Below are 12944 nucleotides of genomic sequence, written 5' to 3' on the forward strand. Positions count from 1 at the left end.
GGATTATAAAAACATTTGCATTTTGTAAATTATGTAGAAATAAGGAAGGAGCTGTCTTTTGTGAAAACTATTTTCATTATATGTAAAATTCTCAGATACATTTCTCCAAGTTTCATCTGGGTGAATATTCACAAGTTTCATTCACACAAACATACAGAGAGATATTCAACAGGCCTATAAAAATATACCAAATTGAACTTTAAAAAAATTGTACATATGCTGTATATATATATTTATTTAAATATCTAGACTACATTTACTATATATACAAGGGTTTACAAATTTCTGATCAAATCCAATCTCCACCTGTGATTTTTTTTTTGTAGGGGGAGAGATCAAAGATGTCATATAATCGTTAAAATGTCTTTTGAAATATGTTTAAAGTTAATTCAAATTAAGTCTAGAATTGGAACTTTGGCATTTTAATTTCTTTTGCATATAGTCACTTTTTGTGCGCTAGGAAACAGAATCACACTAAGGCTGTCTAATACTCTTGGGATCCAAGCTTAGTCTTGCAATCCTTAGCAAAATGACATCATAGCACAAGGTGCTGACAATAGGGTTATAAATTCAAAATAACAACCACTTATTGATACTAATTTCCTTAGGAAACTGTCAAAAGTTCAGACCTTAAGGGCAGGGTATATAGAAAATCTGGCCTGTAAAAGACAGAATAACCCAAATTATATGCTGGTCAACCTAATCATGAAACAAACCAGAGACAGCCAGTAATTGGTCAAGAGAAAGTGTTTACGTTTTGAAAGCTTGCTCTGAGGATTAAAAAAATTCCTGGTTGCTGTTAACAAGAAGGCAAGTGAAAAATATAGATTCACCACACTGCTATTTGATTTTGACAAGGTCTTCCATTAGAACATAAAGTTAAGAGATGAGTATAGGGTATAAGATACTTAGATATTTTCAAAATAAATTACTCAGTAATAAGAAATTCAACATACTGTATTCTTTCATTTGCCACAAGAACAAACTGACAATGAGAACTGTTTAATGAAACGCTCAGGTCTAAAAGGGGTGATGGCAGCAACTCTCTCCACTACAGAGTGACCTCCAGTTTTTCCATACAATTAACATTGATGTTCTTACATGTTATAGGTTTTTGTGGAAAAACTTGTCAGGAGCTTTTTGCCAGGGCCAGGAAACAAAAATGGAGCATGTCCCAAAATTAGCTAATTGTAAGCTCAGTTAACGTCTTTAAGTTAGATCCATAGAACCTGGCCGTTGTTTTGTTAAATATCTGCAAACTGAAGAATTCCTTGGCCCTTAGCCATAGTTCCTGCTCAGTGCCTTAAAGCTGGGCTCAGTTTCATCAGACTCTTCTTAGATATGTGGTGGGTGCTAGTGATCAGTTTGAAATGTCATTGCAGGAGTAACCCTGGTAGCCTTTGGATGCATGGTAGGTGCTGTGCAGGCAGTAGTAAAATCATGGCAGAACAGTAGTGTGCCAATGACCTGAATGGGATGACCCTGTCTTCCCACCACTCCTTTTGCTCATATAGCCCACCGGCAGGAGGGCGCCCATAAAGATGAGAGAGGTGCCAACCAAAAAGCTCTGTAGAGCCTGACCAGGCAGTGGCGCAGTGGATAGAGCATCGGACTGGGACTCAGAGGATCCAGGTTCGAAACCCTGAGGTAAGGCTCTTCCAGCTTGAGTGCAGGGGTCACTGGCTTGAGCATGGGATCACAGACATGACTCCATGGTTGCTGGCTTGAACCCAAAGGTCGCTGGCTTAAAGCCCAAGGTCACTGGCTTGAGCCCAAGGTTGCTTGCTTGAGCAAGGGGTCACCACTCTGCTATAGGCCCCCCCAACCCCATCAAAGCACATATAAGAAAGCAATTATTGATCAACTAAAGTGCCATAACAAAGAATTGATGCTTCTCATCTCTCTCCTTTTCTGTCTGTCCCTATCTGTTGCTCTCTCTGACTCTGTCTCTGTCAAAAAAAAAAAAAAAAAAAAAAAAAGAGCTCTCTAACAAGTGCAGTGGCCTTATATGGGTCTCAGGAGGGCTTTTCTTAAACTGAAAGTTAATATATCCATCCTATGTGCTGGAAAGCCTTGAATATTTCACTGTACTGCTGGGGATTGCAGTAGCCAGGGTGGTGAAAGATAGGCATCATAACACATCAACATTGCTGCATTCGAAGTGCAGCATCAAGCCACCAGTGTGTGGACAGCTTACACATCGTTGGCAGCAGAGATGCCCTAGCCCTCTGGCAGGCCTCTCCTAAGTGTCCTCCACCTATTTTGCTAAATAAAGTGTTATTGGAACACAGCAAAGCTTCTTTGTTTATGTGTTGTCTATGATTTCTTTTGTAGTGCAAAAGATGAGTAGATGTAATACAGAAGTTATGGCTCTCAAACTAAACTATTTACTATCTGGCTCCTTACAGAAAAGTTTGCTGATCCCTAATATACTATACATATACATGTATGTATTTATTTCTTTATATATTATATTTATAGATGTATAAAAGTATATAAATATATAGATACATATTTACATAAATATAAATTATATACATATTTTAACAATAATATATATATATATACACACACATGCACACAGAAAATGTAAGCATTGGCATTTATCATTTACCAAGTGCCAAGCATTTTGCATGTTAGTTTACATACTTTGTATATTTATTTGGCACTTAAAATTATATCCTTTTGTAGAATGTAATTATATATAGGTACATAGATATATATAATACACACACACACACATATATATATATACACACACATACATACTAGAAAGCCCAGCGGTCATAGGAAATGACCGCTGTTCTAGATATTATAAATTGTAATTAAAATGATTTGTGCAAAGGTGTCTGCTAATTCAAACTGAATTACCCAGGGCAGGCGGCGAGGACACCCCTTTGCTTACTGCCCCACGGGGTTTCCCCCTTCTACTTGCTTAATTGCTTAAAGTAGAGTGCAATGAAGGAAACCACTGGTGGTACATTTCTTAAGAGCCACCGCTAGCTCAATAAATAAAGGTGATTTAAATAATAAAATGTTAATTCACATGTCAAAGATCTCTTTGTACACAACATTTCTTGCGTAGATCTTTCCATCATTTTTAAGCTCACCTTGCAGAGGACCATCAATTATTTTTTATTTTTATTTTTTCATTTTTCTGAAGCTGGAAACAGGGAGAGATAGTCAGACAGACTCCCGCATGTGCCCGACCGGGATCCACCCGGCACGCCCACCAGGGGCGACGCTCTGCCCACCAGGGGGCGATGCTCTGCCCATCCTGGGCGTCGCCATGTTGCGACCAGAGCCACTCTAGCACCTGGGGCAGAGGCCACAGAGCCATCCCCAGCGCCCAGGCCATTTTTGCTCCAATGGAGCCTTGGCTGCGGGAGGGGAAGAGAGAGACAGAGAGGGAAAGCGCGGCGGAGGGGTGGAGAAGCAAATGGGCACTTCTCCTGTGTGCCCTGGCCGGGAATCGAACCCGGGTCCTCCGCACGCTAGGCCGACGCTCTACCGCTGAGCCAACCGGCCAGGGCCCATCAATTATTTTTAATTTTACGTCCGTTCTTTCACAAACTCTTGAACAGGTGACATAAAATTGACCGTGTCCAAATGCAGGCTCAGGTAAAAAAATGCCAACACGCTTAAGCGTTTGGCCCTGAGACTTATTGATGGTCATAGCAAAGACAAGTTTTACAGGAAATTGTCTACGTCTCAATTGAAATGGCAACCCTGTTTGAGATGGAGCCAAATCAATTCTTGGAATGACATGTATTTCACCTTTAGAGGAGCCAGTCAAAGACTTAGCTATTATGACATTATTTTTCAATTGGAGAACTTCTAGTCTTGTACCATTGCAAAGACCCCTTCTGGTGTTAAGATTTCTTAACAGCATAATAATTGCTCTAATCTTTAACCTCAATTTGTGAGGTGGCATGCCAGAAGGCGGGACTATTTGAATGCTGTGGCAACTTCACCCCATTGGCTAGTACAGTTAAGCAAGCAACCAATAAGCTATTGGCGACAAACAGACACTTAAGCCGCTTATAATAAAGATATACATATACATATATATATATATGATACACACACACACACACACACACACACACACACGAGGCCCAGAGATGAAGTGGTATATCTAAGATTGCACAATGAATAAGTAGCCGAGTGGTGCCTTAAACTCATGCAGTATGACCTATGGGCTTAAACTAAATGATGGTGCAGCTTCAAACAGGCCCTAACTGTAGAAAATCCCAAGTGGAAGGGGGACCATCACTCTCTGCAGCTTCTTGGCTCTGAGTAAGGGCTCACTGGGGAGGAAGGGGGTGTTCTGCTGTACAAGCCATTTAGAAAGGGTTGTGTGTGTAGGTGTGTTTTCTGGGGAGTGTGCTAAGATCACTCAAGACCCTCAGAGAACCATTTTCTGTTTGCCCTAAAAGGGAAATACATTTCAGGCTTCTCTGTGGTTGCCATGAGTTGCTCCAGCATGTGAACTTGTTCTCATCTATGACCACATGGACACTTAGTTTATTCATGTAAAACTGAAAGTGACAGGAATCGAACGACTCCATAGGAATTATAGGTGACTCTGAGCAGTAACGTAATGCATTTATGTTTTCAAAATAACTTTTAGAATTGTTGCCAGCATACAACATTAACTATATCACATTTTTGGTAATTTAAACAACTAGATAAAGTTTACAAATTGAAGGTCCTACTGAGTCTGTGCCAAGGACAAGCTTTTGATAAAACTTGCTTTCATATTCCATAAGTGTATAGCTCTTTCAAAGTTCTATCACTAGCTTCATAAGCATAGTGTCTGAGAAGAAAAATGAGCTTTTGAGTTTACAATGAAATATATAAGTATGTAATTAAGATAAGCTAATATTTTGTTAATAGTTTTAACAGATACTAAATTTGTGTGTATTACCCTGCATAGGGCTAGTTAAATTTTATAAATCCCTGACAGTGGCTCCAGTTTGGGTGTGCGTGTGTGTGTGTGTGTGTGTGTGTGTGTATTTGAGACTAAACTAACCTGAAAACCTTTAAATTGAAAGAAATAGAGATATAGTAGATTCTTATTATTCATGGTTATTATATTCTTTAATCCTTTGAGTAGAATAAACATTCATGTACGTCCTCACTCAAAGGGTTAACAAAAAACTCACTACTCAAAGGGATAAAGTCACCATGAACACTGAATTAATGAATATCAAAGTGTTAGATCAGCTGGAGACATGGGCTGTGAAAGAAGTCACAGATAGTGGAAAAACTGAAGTAGAAGAGGTTATTTCTTTCCAAGAGAAGAAAGGGCCAGGCACCAGGAGAATAGTATCGGCCCTGGGTGAGGTGGGGAACTGGCTTTTATTGGCTCTTGAGGGGCGATGTTTTTCTAACAAGACAGCTGGGCATTGGAGGGTAGTTTGTTTCTTTGGTTTTCCAGAGGCAGTAGGTCACAAAAATTATTTTGTGCGATGACAGTTATCTTACACGGTGGCTTAACTGGTGGGTCTCTCATATTCCTCTGTGTCTATAAAACAAGCTTAAAACTACATTAGGGGATTAGGTTAGGGATGAGATATGGGCTTTTTGCTTTCTGTCTTTTCACAAAGCATTGCTCTGGGGGAAATACAGAGTTAGGATAAGACAGAGAATAGAAGGAATGATTCAAGTCCTTGGGTGATTGCTACCTTTAAGCAAATAAGGAAAAATTCTTCTATACTCACAGGGAGAAGAAAATATCAGTAGCTGGGTTAGATTTCATATCTGCCTTGGGAAAGAAGTTGACCTCACTTGGAATGTAGAAGTGTCCAAATGAAGACTAGTTAGGTAATAATTGACATCCTCCTAGTCTCTGCTCTCGGATGCAGAGTTTCTTATGTTTTTTTAAATCCTTTGTGAATTCCATCTAGTTATACTCTTCTGAGTTATACTCAAGATTTAAATGCATCAGCTTCAGCTTGTTCAGGACTGGCGACAAAGACAGTTTTCCTTAATCACTTTCAGAGACAGGTTGTGGTGTGCACTTAACAGACACTGGGTGTCCTGTAAGAGTTGCTGCTGAACAAAGCAGGAATGCCAGCCACATCTCCATTTCCTTCCGGTGGCTTGCAATGTCATTGAAGGTGATCACCACTTTGTGAGAGTCCTTCGTCAGGGCTAGCTAGCAGGACTAGAACTTTAGATCACTTCCATAATCCAGTAGCTCAAATTTGTAACCCGTACCTTTGTTGTTGCTGATAACGTGGGTTCTCAAATTCCAGGATCCTCCTCTTAGGTTTGGGTTGTATTTGGTGACGTCAGAAGATTCTGTCAAGAAGTTGGCCAGAATGGCTATCCCATTCTTGCAGGGCCTTACAAAGAGGGTCCGGGCCTTTAGCCTTCCATCCCCAACAGCAGGCCCGCTGGAGCCCACTATAGTCTTGGGTGCAAATATTTGTATAACAACTGTCTTCTTTGGTGCAGACCATTATTTAAAGAATTGAAAAAAATTCTCTGTGAAGCAGGTCAACCCTGAAATGTCTGTAGGTGGTTTATTGTTCCTTAATTTTCCAGACCAATCATTAAGTATATATCTTATAGCAATTATTATAATTTGAAAAGGATGGTAGCAACTTTGTAGCAAATACAATAAAAAATGAGAGATTGGAGCTTAGAACTCTCTTTCATGGATCTTGAGATTTAAGCTAATTCCTAGCATATAGTCATACTCAATGTGGGGGCTTAAACACATTCATGTTATTGCAGTTGGTAAGAATTTTTTCAATAAAGTAGTATATTTAAAAATGTGTGAGCTTTTAGTTGAATATGCAAAAATAAATATATCATTCCTTGGATCAGCCTTTTTTAGGATGTTAAATGGGACTTTGTATGTGTGAAGACTGATTCTAGCCAAAAGTAAAATTGTCTTTGAAGCTCATGGTGAAAATCTTCAGTGCAATATTTATTACTTTCCAAGGCTTAAAGTTTATATATAGATATACTGTTATGAAACCTTACTTGATATTCAAATGTTCATTTTATATCTTCTACTCACCCCAAGGACTGTTTTACTATCAAGACAGATTCTCTATGCAGTTTTTGTTTTTTCTATTAATGACAATACCTTTTAATAGTGGAAGATAATCATTGCTGGGGAAAGTTGTTTATGAACCTAGAAATACCTGCATAGTATTTAAAAAATATTTTTGAAGGGTTTTATTCAGACTTCAGTATATCTCAAGTTTTAATTTCAAAAAAATGATAAAAGATAATCAAGTATAAAAGAAACAAAAAGCACCTGATCAGTAGTGGCACAGTGGATAGAGTGTTGATCTGGGATGCTGAGATCCCAGGTTTGAAATCCTGAGGTTGCCAGCTTAAGTGTGAGATCATCAACATGATCTTAAGTTCGCTGGCTTGAGCCCAAAGGTGGCTGACTTGAAGCCCAGGTTTGCTGGCTTTAGCCCAAGGTCACTGGCTTGAGCAAGGGGTCACTGGCTTGGCTTGAGCTCCCTTGTTAAGGCACATATGAGAAACAATCGATGAACAACTAAAGTGACTCAACTAGGAGTTGATCCTTCTCATCTCTCTCCTTTCTCTCCCTCTCTCTCTGAAAAAAAGAACAAAAATGAAAAAAGAAACAAAAGCAACTAAACGGTGAGCTATTGAATATTTGAGTGATATAAATTTGTTTAAATCTCAAAAGTATGAGAAAAACAACCACCCATCTCTTTATGGTGGAATAAACAAGGTGGGAACTGTTCCTTCCCAAACTGTATTTTAAGGTTTTCAATTTTTCTATTGTCTTTTTAATGTAGTGGTCAATAGTTATTAATTTATTTGGCATTTATCATGCCAATGTTAATTCATCCATATCTAATATGCCTGAATTAGAATTGGGAAGAATTTTTTGATAAGACGGATTAATACTAATGTAGTATTTACTGAGAGAATATAAATGTTGTCACATAGTCCCACTGCAGTTTACTAATTAATTAACTCTAGGATATAAAGAATGATATTGGAATTTATACTAAATAAAATGAAACAGTAGTTTAAAAATAGGTGGATATTTATGTTGTTACTTAAAATACATTCTTTATGGAAGCCATATATAAAGTAACATTACACACAACCATGTTTACCTATAAACTGTATTTCTATTTTGCATTTAGTAGATTGGAATCTTACAAGCTGAGCTAGACTTTTCTGTTAGTGGGGAGATGATGGTCTAATATTGACAATGATTCTCTTGATCATTGTGAACTAAACCCTCTGGTCTTTCTTGACCCTCTCTTCCCTCACCTGCTCCTTAGCTCTTGCTTCTCTTCCATGTTTGAGTCTTAGGGTTTGACTTTCTTCAGTTTTAAATTTAAGGTAGTTTCTAAGGCTGAGCTCTGAAGAGTCAGGTTATGAGAATTGAGTTCTAAAGAAATTAGAACCCTCATTTTCCTGTGATTGTGATATAAAGCTTGGCAAAATTAATATATATATAAATATATTTTTACTGCCTTTGGCATACATAATTACTCTGTGTTATTTTTATGAGTTGACTCCATTTTTAATGCTTAGCAAATATTGTTTAAAACTCATGTTTCTAGACTGTGTGTATTATATATTTCTACCTCTATTACTAATAATAAAACTTTTTATTGTATATATATATATGTTTTTTTTTTTTTACAAAAGCACTCTGATCACTTGAATAGGCTTTGCGTATAAGAGTGCAGACTCAGTTTAAAATTAAGAGTTATCCTCTGAACATTGTAGGCAATTTTCAGACAGTAAGATGGACCTACATTTTAAGATTCAGCATTTTACTACCATAAAAGGCAGGTGTATTTACCAACTACCTACATTTTTAAAAAGTCTCATTTTTAATACTGGGAAGAATTACTCTTAATTCTTGCCACTCGTTTAGAATTGGAGGTTAAATTCAAAGACAGGGACTGAATCAGATTGCTCTTTTTAAAGGACTTGAGTAAACTGCTCCTGGCAGAACTGTCTCTTTCTCACCAAAACCAATATGGCAGATTTTTTTTTTTGCAAGAGAGAGGAAGAGAGAGAGAGAGAGAGAAAGAGAAAGACAAAAATGGAGAGAGATGAGAAGCATGAACTTATAGTTGTGGCACTTTAGTTATTCATTGATTGCTTTCTCATATGTGTCTTGACCTAGGGTGGGCTCCAGCTGAGCCAGTGACCCCTTGCTCAAGCCAGGCACTTGGAGCTTCAAGCCAGTGACCTTTGGGCTCAAGCCAGCAACCATGGGGTCATGTCTATGATCCCACACGTAAGCCAGCGACCTTGGGGTTTAGAACCTGGGTCCTCAGTGTCCCAGGCCAATGCTCTATCCACTGTGTCATCTGCTGCTCAGGCCCAATATGGCAGACTTAACCAGGCCCATTGTTGGACTGCTGGAATATCATTTCCCTAAAGTAGGGAAATTCGTGGTAATCGTAGCTACTATTTATTGAGTAGTTATTAATGCTGAAAAGTTCCCTAAGTATTTTAATATAAGACCTCTCCCTCCATCTCCCCCCCCCACTCCATCCTGGCTTCACATAGAGTAAATCTAAAAAAAATTTACTGACAGGATGTTCTCTTTTGACAGCCACCAAGTTTAATAATATTGAAAGTTGGGGGAAAAAATAACAGTTGAGCTATCAGCATGAAACTGCTTGTTAGACTTATAATCAAAATGCAAATGTCAATATTTAAATACTTTTTGCAACAGCACAGCAAAAGGGAGACAGCTCAATAATGCATACTGCAGGAATCTGGCTGACAAATGCCTTTTCAATTTTCTGGAAGTTGCATAAGAGTAAAACACACTCCTGTAAATTAGGTTTTTTACTATAACAGGTTTGATTTTTCATATAGGAAAGGAAAAAGATCATACTCCAATCGCTTCCCATTTTATCCACTCTGACAGCTTTAACTGAAGCAAAGTAGTTTTCTGATTATTATCTTTTGTTATAATAATATTTCTCTCAAAGTTCTCTGGCACATATGACATATCCTTTGCTGCTGCGAATGTGTCATAGCATTTCACCTCCATATTTAGCTTATTTTGTTCTAAACCAGCTGTATCAAGTAGATACAAATTTGTGATGTTGCTTTTTTAGCATCACAACCTGCCACTGGAGTGGAAATGCCTGGTAAACAAAATGGAATTTTGTGAAGTGTTTGTTCTTAGACTTTCTGGAAATTCAGATATGCATTTTCTTACAATTTACACTGAGTTCTGTGCTCATAAGATAAATGATCCTTTCTGGGAACTGAAGTTTACCTATACCCAGGAGCTCCCTGGTTTACAAAAACTGGTTTAAGAAAATCTACTCATACTAAAAGAAATCAAAGGATTTTTTTTTCTAAAAGTGATCTTTAGTTTACTGAATGGATTTGCTAAGGGGTTGCTTCCAAAAGCCAGTTCTAAAAGTACATCTGCTTTCACACATCATTAACTATTTATCAAAGAGAACAGGGCAGAGAAAATTAAATAATTAAGAATATATAGCTAATTATTGAGTAACTAAAAATTAGGACAGGATTATTTGAAATTATAGTGGAAATCAACATGAAAATATGATTACCACACCTAATGACAGAGAAGTCAGTTTGAGAACATGACATTCTTGATATTCATTGAATCACCTGCTGTTCTTGGCTAAGCTCTGTTCAAAGGCCACAGACATTGTTATCATTTAAATAAGTTCTTTGTTCTTAAGGGATTTATGGCCTAGAGAAAAAAAATCAAATTCATGAATACTGATTCTCACATAAAGCAGAATGAACTGGTCTGGAAATGAGGTTTTTGCTTAATCACAACGATCTTCCAGAAAACAGCTTTTGATATGTGGTGTAACTATTAAAGAGATAGATCTGCAATCTTACCAGCTAGCTGACAACTTAGGCGAGAAAAACATGCAGTTTGGCATCTTGAAGTTTGGTTTCTCTCTTAATTGGCCATATAACCTGGGGCAAGATATTTAATTTCTCTGAGCTTCAGTTTCTTCATCTTAAAACAAGACTAATGATCTTTATCTACTTCAAAGCACTGTTGGGAAACCAAGTGAGATAGTGTTAGAAAGTGTCTAGCACAGTCCTCAACACAAATTCTCTGCTGACTTTGAGAATATAGCTGCATTCTCAAACTGCTTGCTTACAGTGTCAAGGCTCCCAGATGCATGTCTGCCTCAGAGCGGCAACACCTTGTCCAGGTCCATGAGGAATCAGCCCGAGGTAGGAAGGCAGGTGGGCACTGGGGAGAGGCTAGAGAAGAGATTTTGAGTACAAAATTGACACTAATAAAAGCAGCCTGTGGAGTGGGGCTGCTCAATTGAGAGGCATTAAATCTGCAAGACTGATAATGCATAACATTTAAGCAGCAATTGAAGGAAAAAGGATGATACCAGAGGTCAACATGTAAAAGGATCTAAACATAGAAAGAAACAGGGGATTCCTTTGATGAATGGTAATTTTTTTGAGAATAGACCTCGATGTTCTGCAACTTAAAAATTGGTTTGTAATAACTTAATAAAGGTACAAACTGGGAATTCCCTGTGTCCTGTGTGTTTAGTGTAGGATTTTTTGCACAGATGTGTTCAGAGACTGACACACCAAGAATGGTTAGGAACATAGGTTATGTGTGACTTTCCCATGCTCACTGTGCCTGTCACTGCCCCTCTGGAATTATAGGGATGATAGCCTTTTTGAAATTCAGGCTGTCAATATCTGTGTTGGGAAAACAGCTGTATTAGGCTTGCTTATTTGCACTTGGCATGATTAGTGTGTGAGCACATGGCAGAACCATGAGTGCCTAGGCAACTATGCCTAGCCTGTGTAAGGCTATGGGTGCTTGAACTCAGGGCGGATTGTGGATTGTCTGCCCACTACTGTGAGGGGCCATTTGTTCACCTGCTGCTATGAAAAGCAGTTTTCTCCTGCTGGTCTGCTCATCCAACATTGTGAGACTCTGTTAAATGGGAATGGCTCAAGGCTTTCTGGCTCTGCAGTTCCTCAGCTGTCTGCCGGAACCCAGTGGGGACCTACCAGGCCTCAGCCACCGGCAATTCAATCTAGAACTCAGTTTTTCACTGGATCCAATCAGAGAGGACTAGAAAACTAGAGGGTCTATGATAAATACCGTGTTAGAACACACAGGAGAAATAATCCTTGAACGCGACTTTCCTAGCTCTGGCTAGAAGGGGTCCACGGGATACCACAGGAGTGGGAAAACTCAGAGCTTGGAGAAAGTACTCCTTCTTTAGCACTGGCAGTAAGAAGGTCCCAAAGTAAAAGAAATTATGGAATAATTTTTATACTTGTAAGCTTCTGTCCAAAACCCCCCAAAACCCAACAGGATTATATATTGTGCAGTTTCCTGCTTCAAAACTTCTTGCTGCTGTCTGGTTAGGCTGTGGTTAAAATATCCAAATGACAAGTTAGATCTCAGGTATCCAGATGCTATCCCTTTGGTTGTGACAAGACTTCTTTTTAAAAATTGTCTCAAAATAAAAAATAAAAAGTTATTTCTTAACTAAGTGCCCAATGACTGTCAGATAGTGACAGCTTTTCATCCATGAATAATCTTATTAACTTTTCTTGAGTATTACCTTTACATGTGGAGTTGACACGAGAAATGGAGCGTAGCTAGAGATCAAATGTAAATGTGTCAAGTCAGATTTATTTGTGAGAAGCTACAGCTCCACAGAATCAGAAAATGGTAGGACTGAAGGGCAGAGTAAAATATCACCTACTTTATTCCTCTACCTCTGTGCAGTCCATGGAGTGGCCCAAATGTAATACTCATGGTAATAACTCTTATTCTGCTGAGCTTGGTAGCATGCCATTTTCTGCCTCTGTCCATCAGCTGCAAATTCTATAGCCCGACATTTATTTCACTGATAACATTAAAAATCGCTGCCATAATGCCATCCAATAAAACATGATCTGATTTTGTA

The 12944-nt window shown here is 38.4% G+C and overlaps 1 pseudogene; it reads right to left on the minus strand.

Moving 5' to 3' along the window:
• Positions 1-5760: 5760 nt before the first annotated feature.
• The window catches only part of LOC136311674 (intraflagellar transport protein 22 homolog), a 37181-nt pseudogene continuing 29997 nt past the window's right edge, over positions 5761-12944 (minus strand).

The sequence above is a fragment of the Saccopteryx bilineata genome, chromosome 8 (genome assembly GCF_036850765.1).
Source record: "Saccopteryx bilineata isolate mSacBil1 chromosome 8, mSacBil1_pri_phased_curated, whole genome shotgun sequence".
In the NCBI taxonomy this organism is placed as follows: Eukaryota; Metazoa; Chordata; class Mammalia; order Chiroptera; family Emballonuridae; genus Saccopteryx; species Saccopteryx bilineata.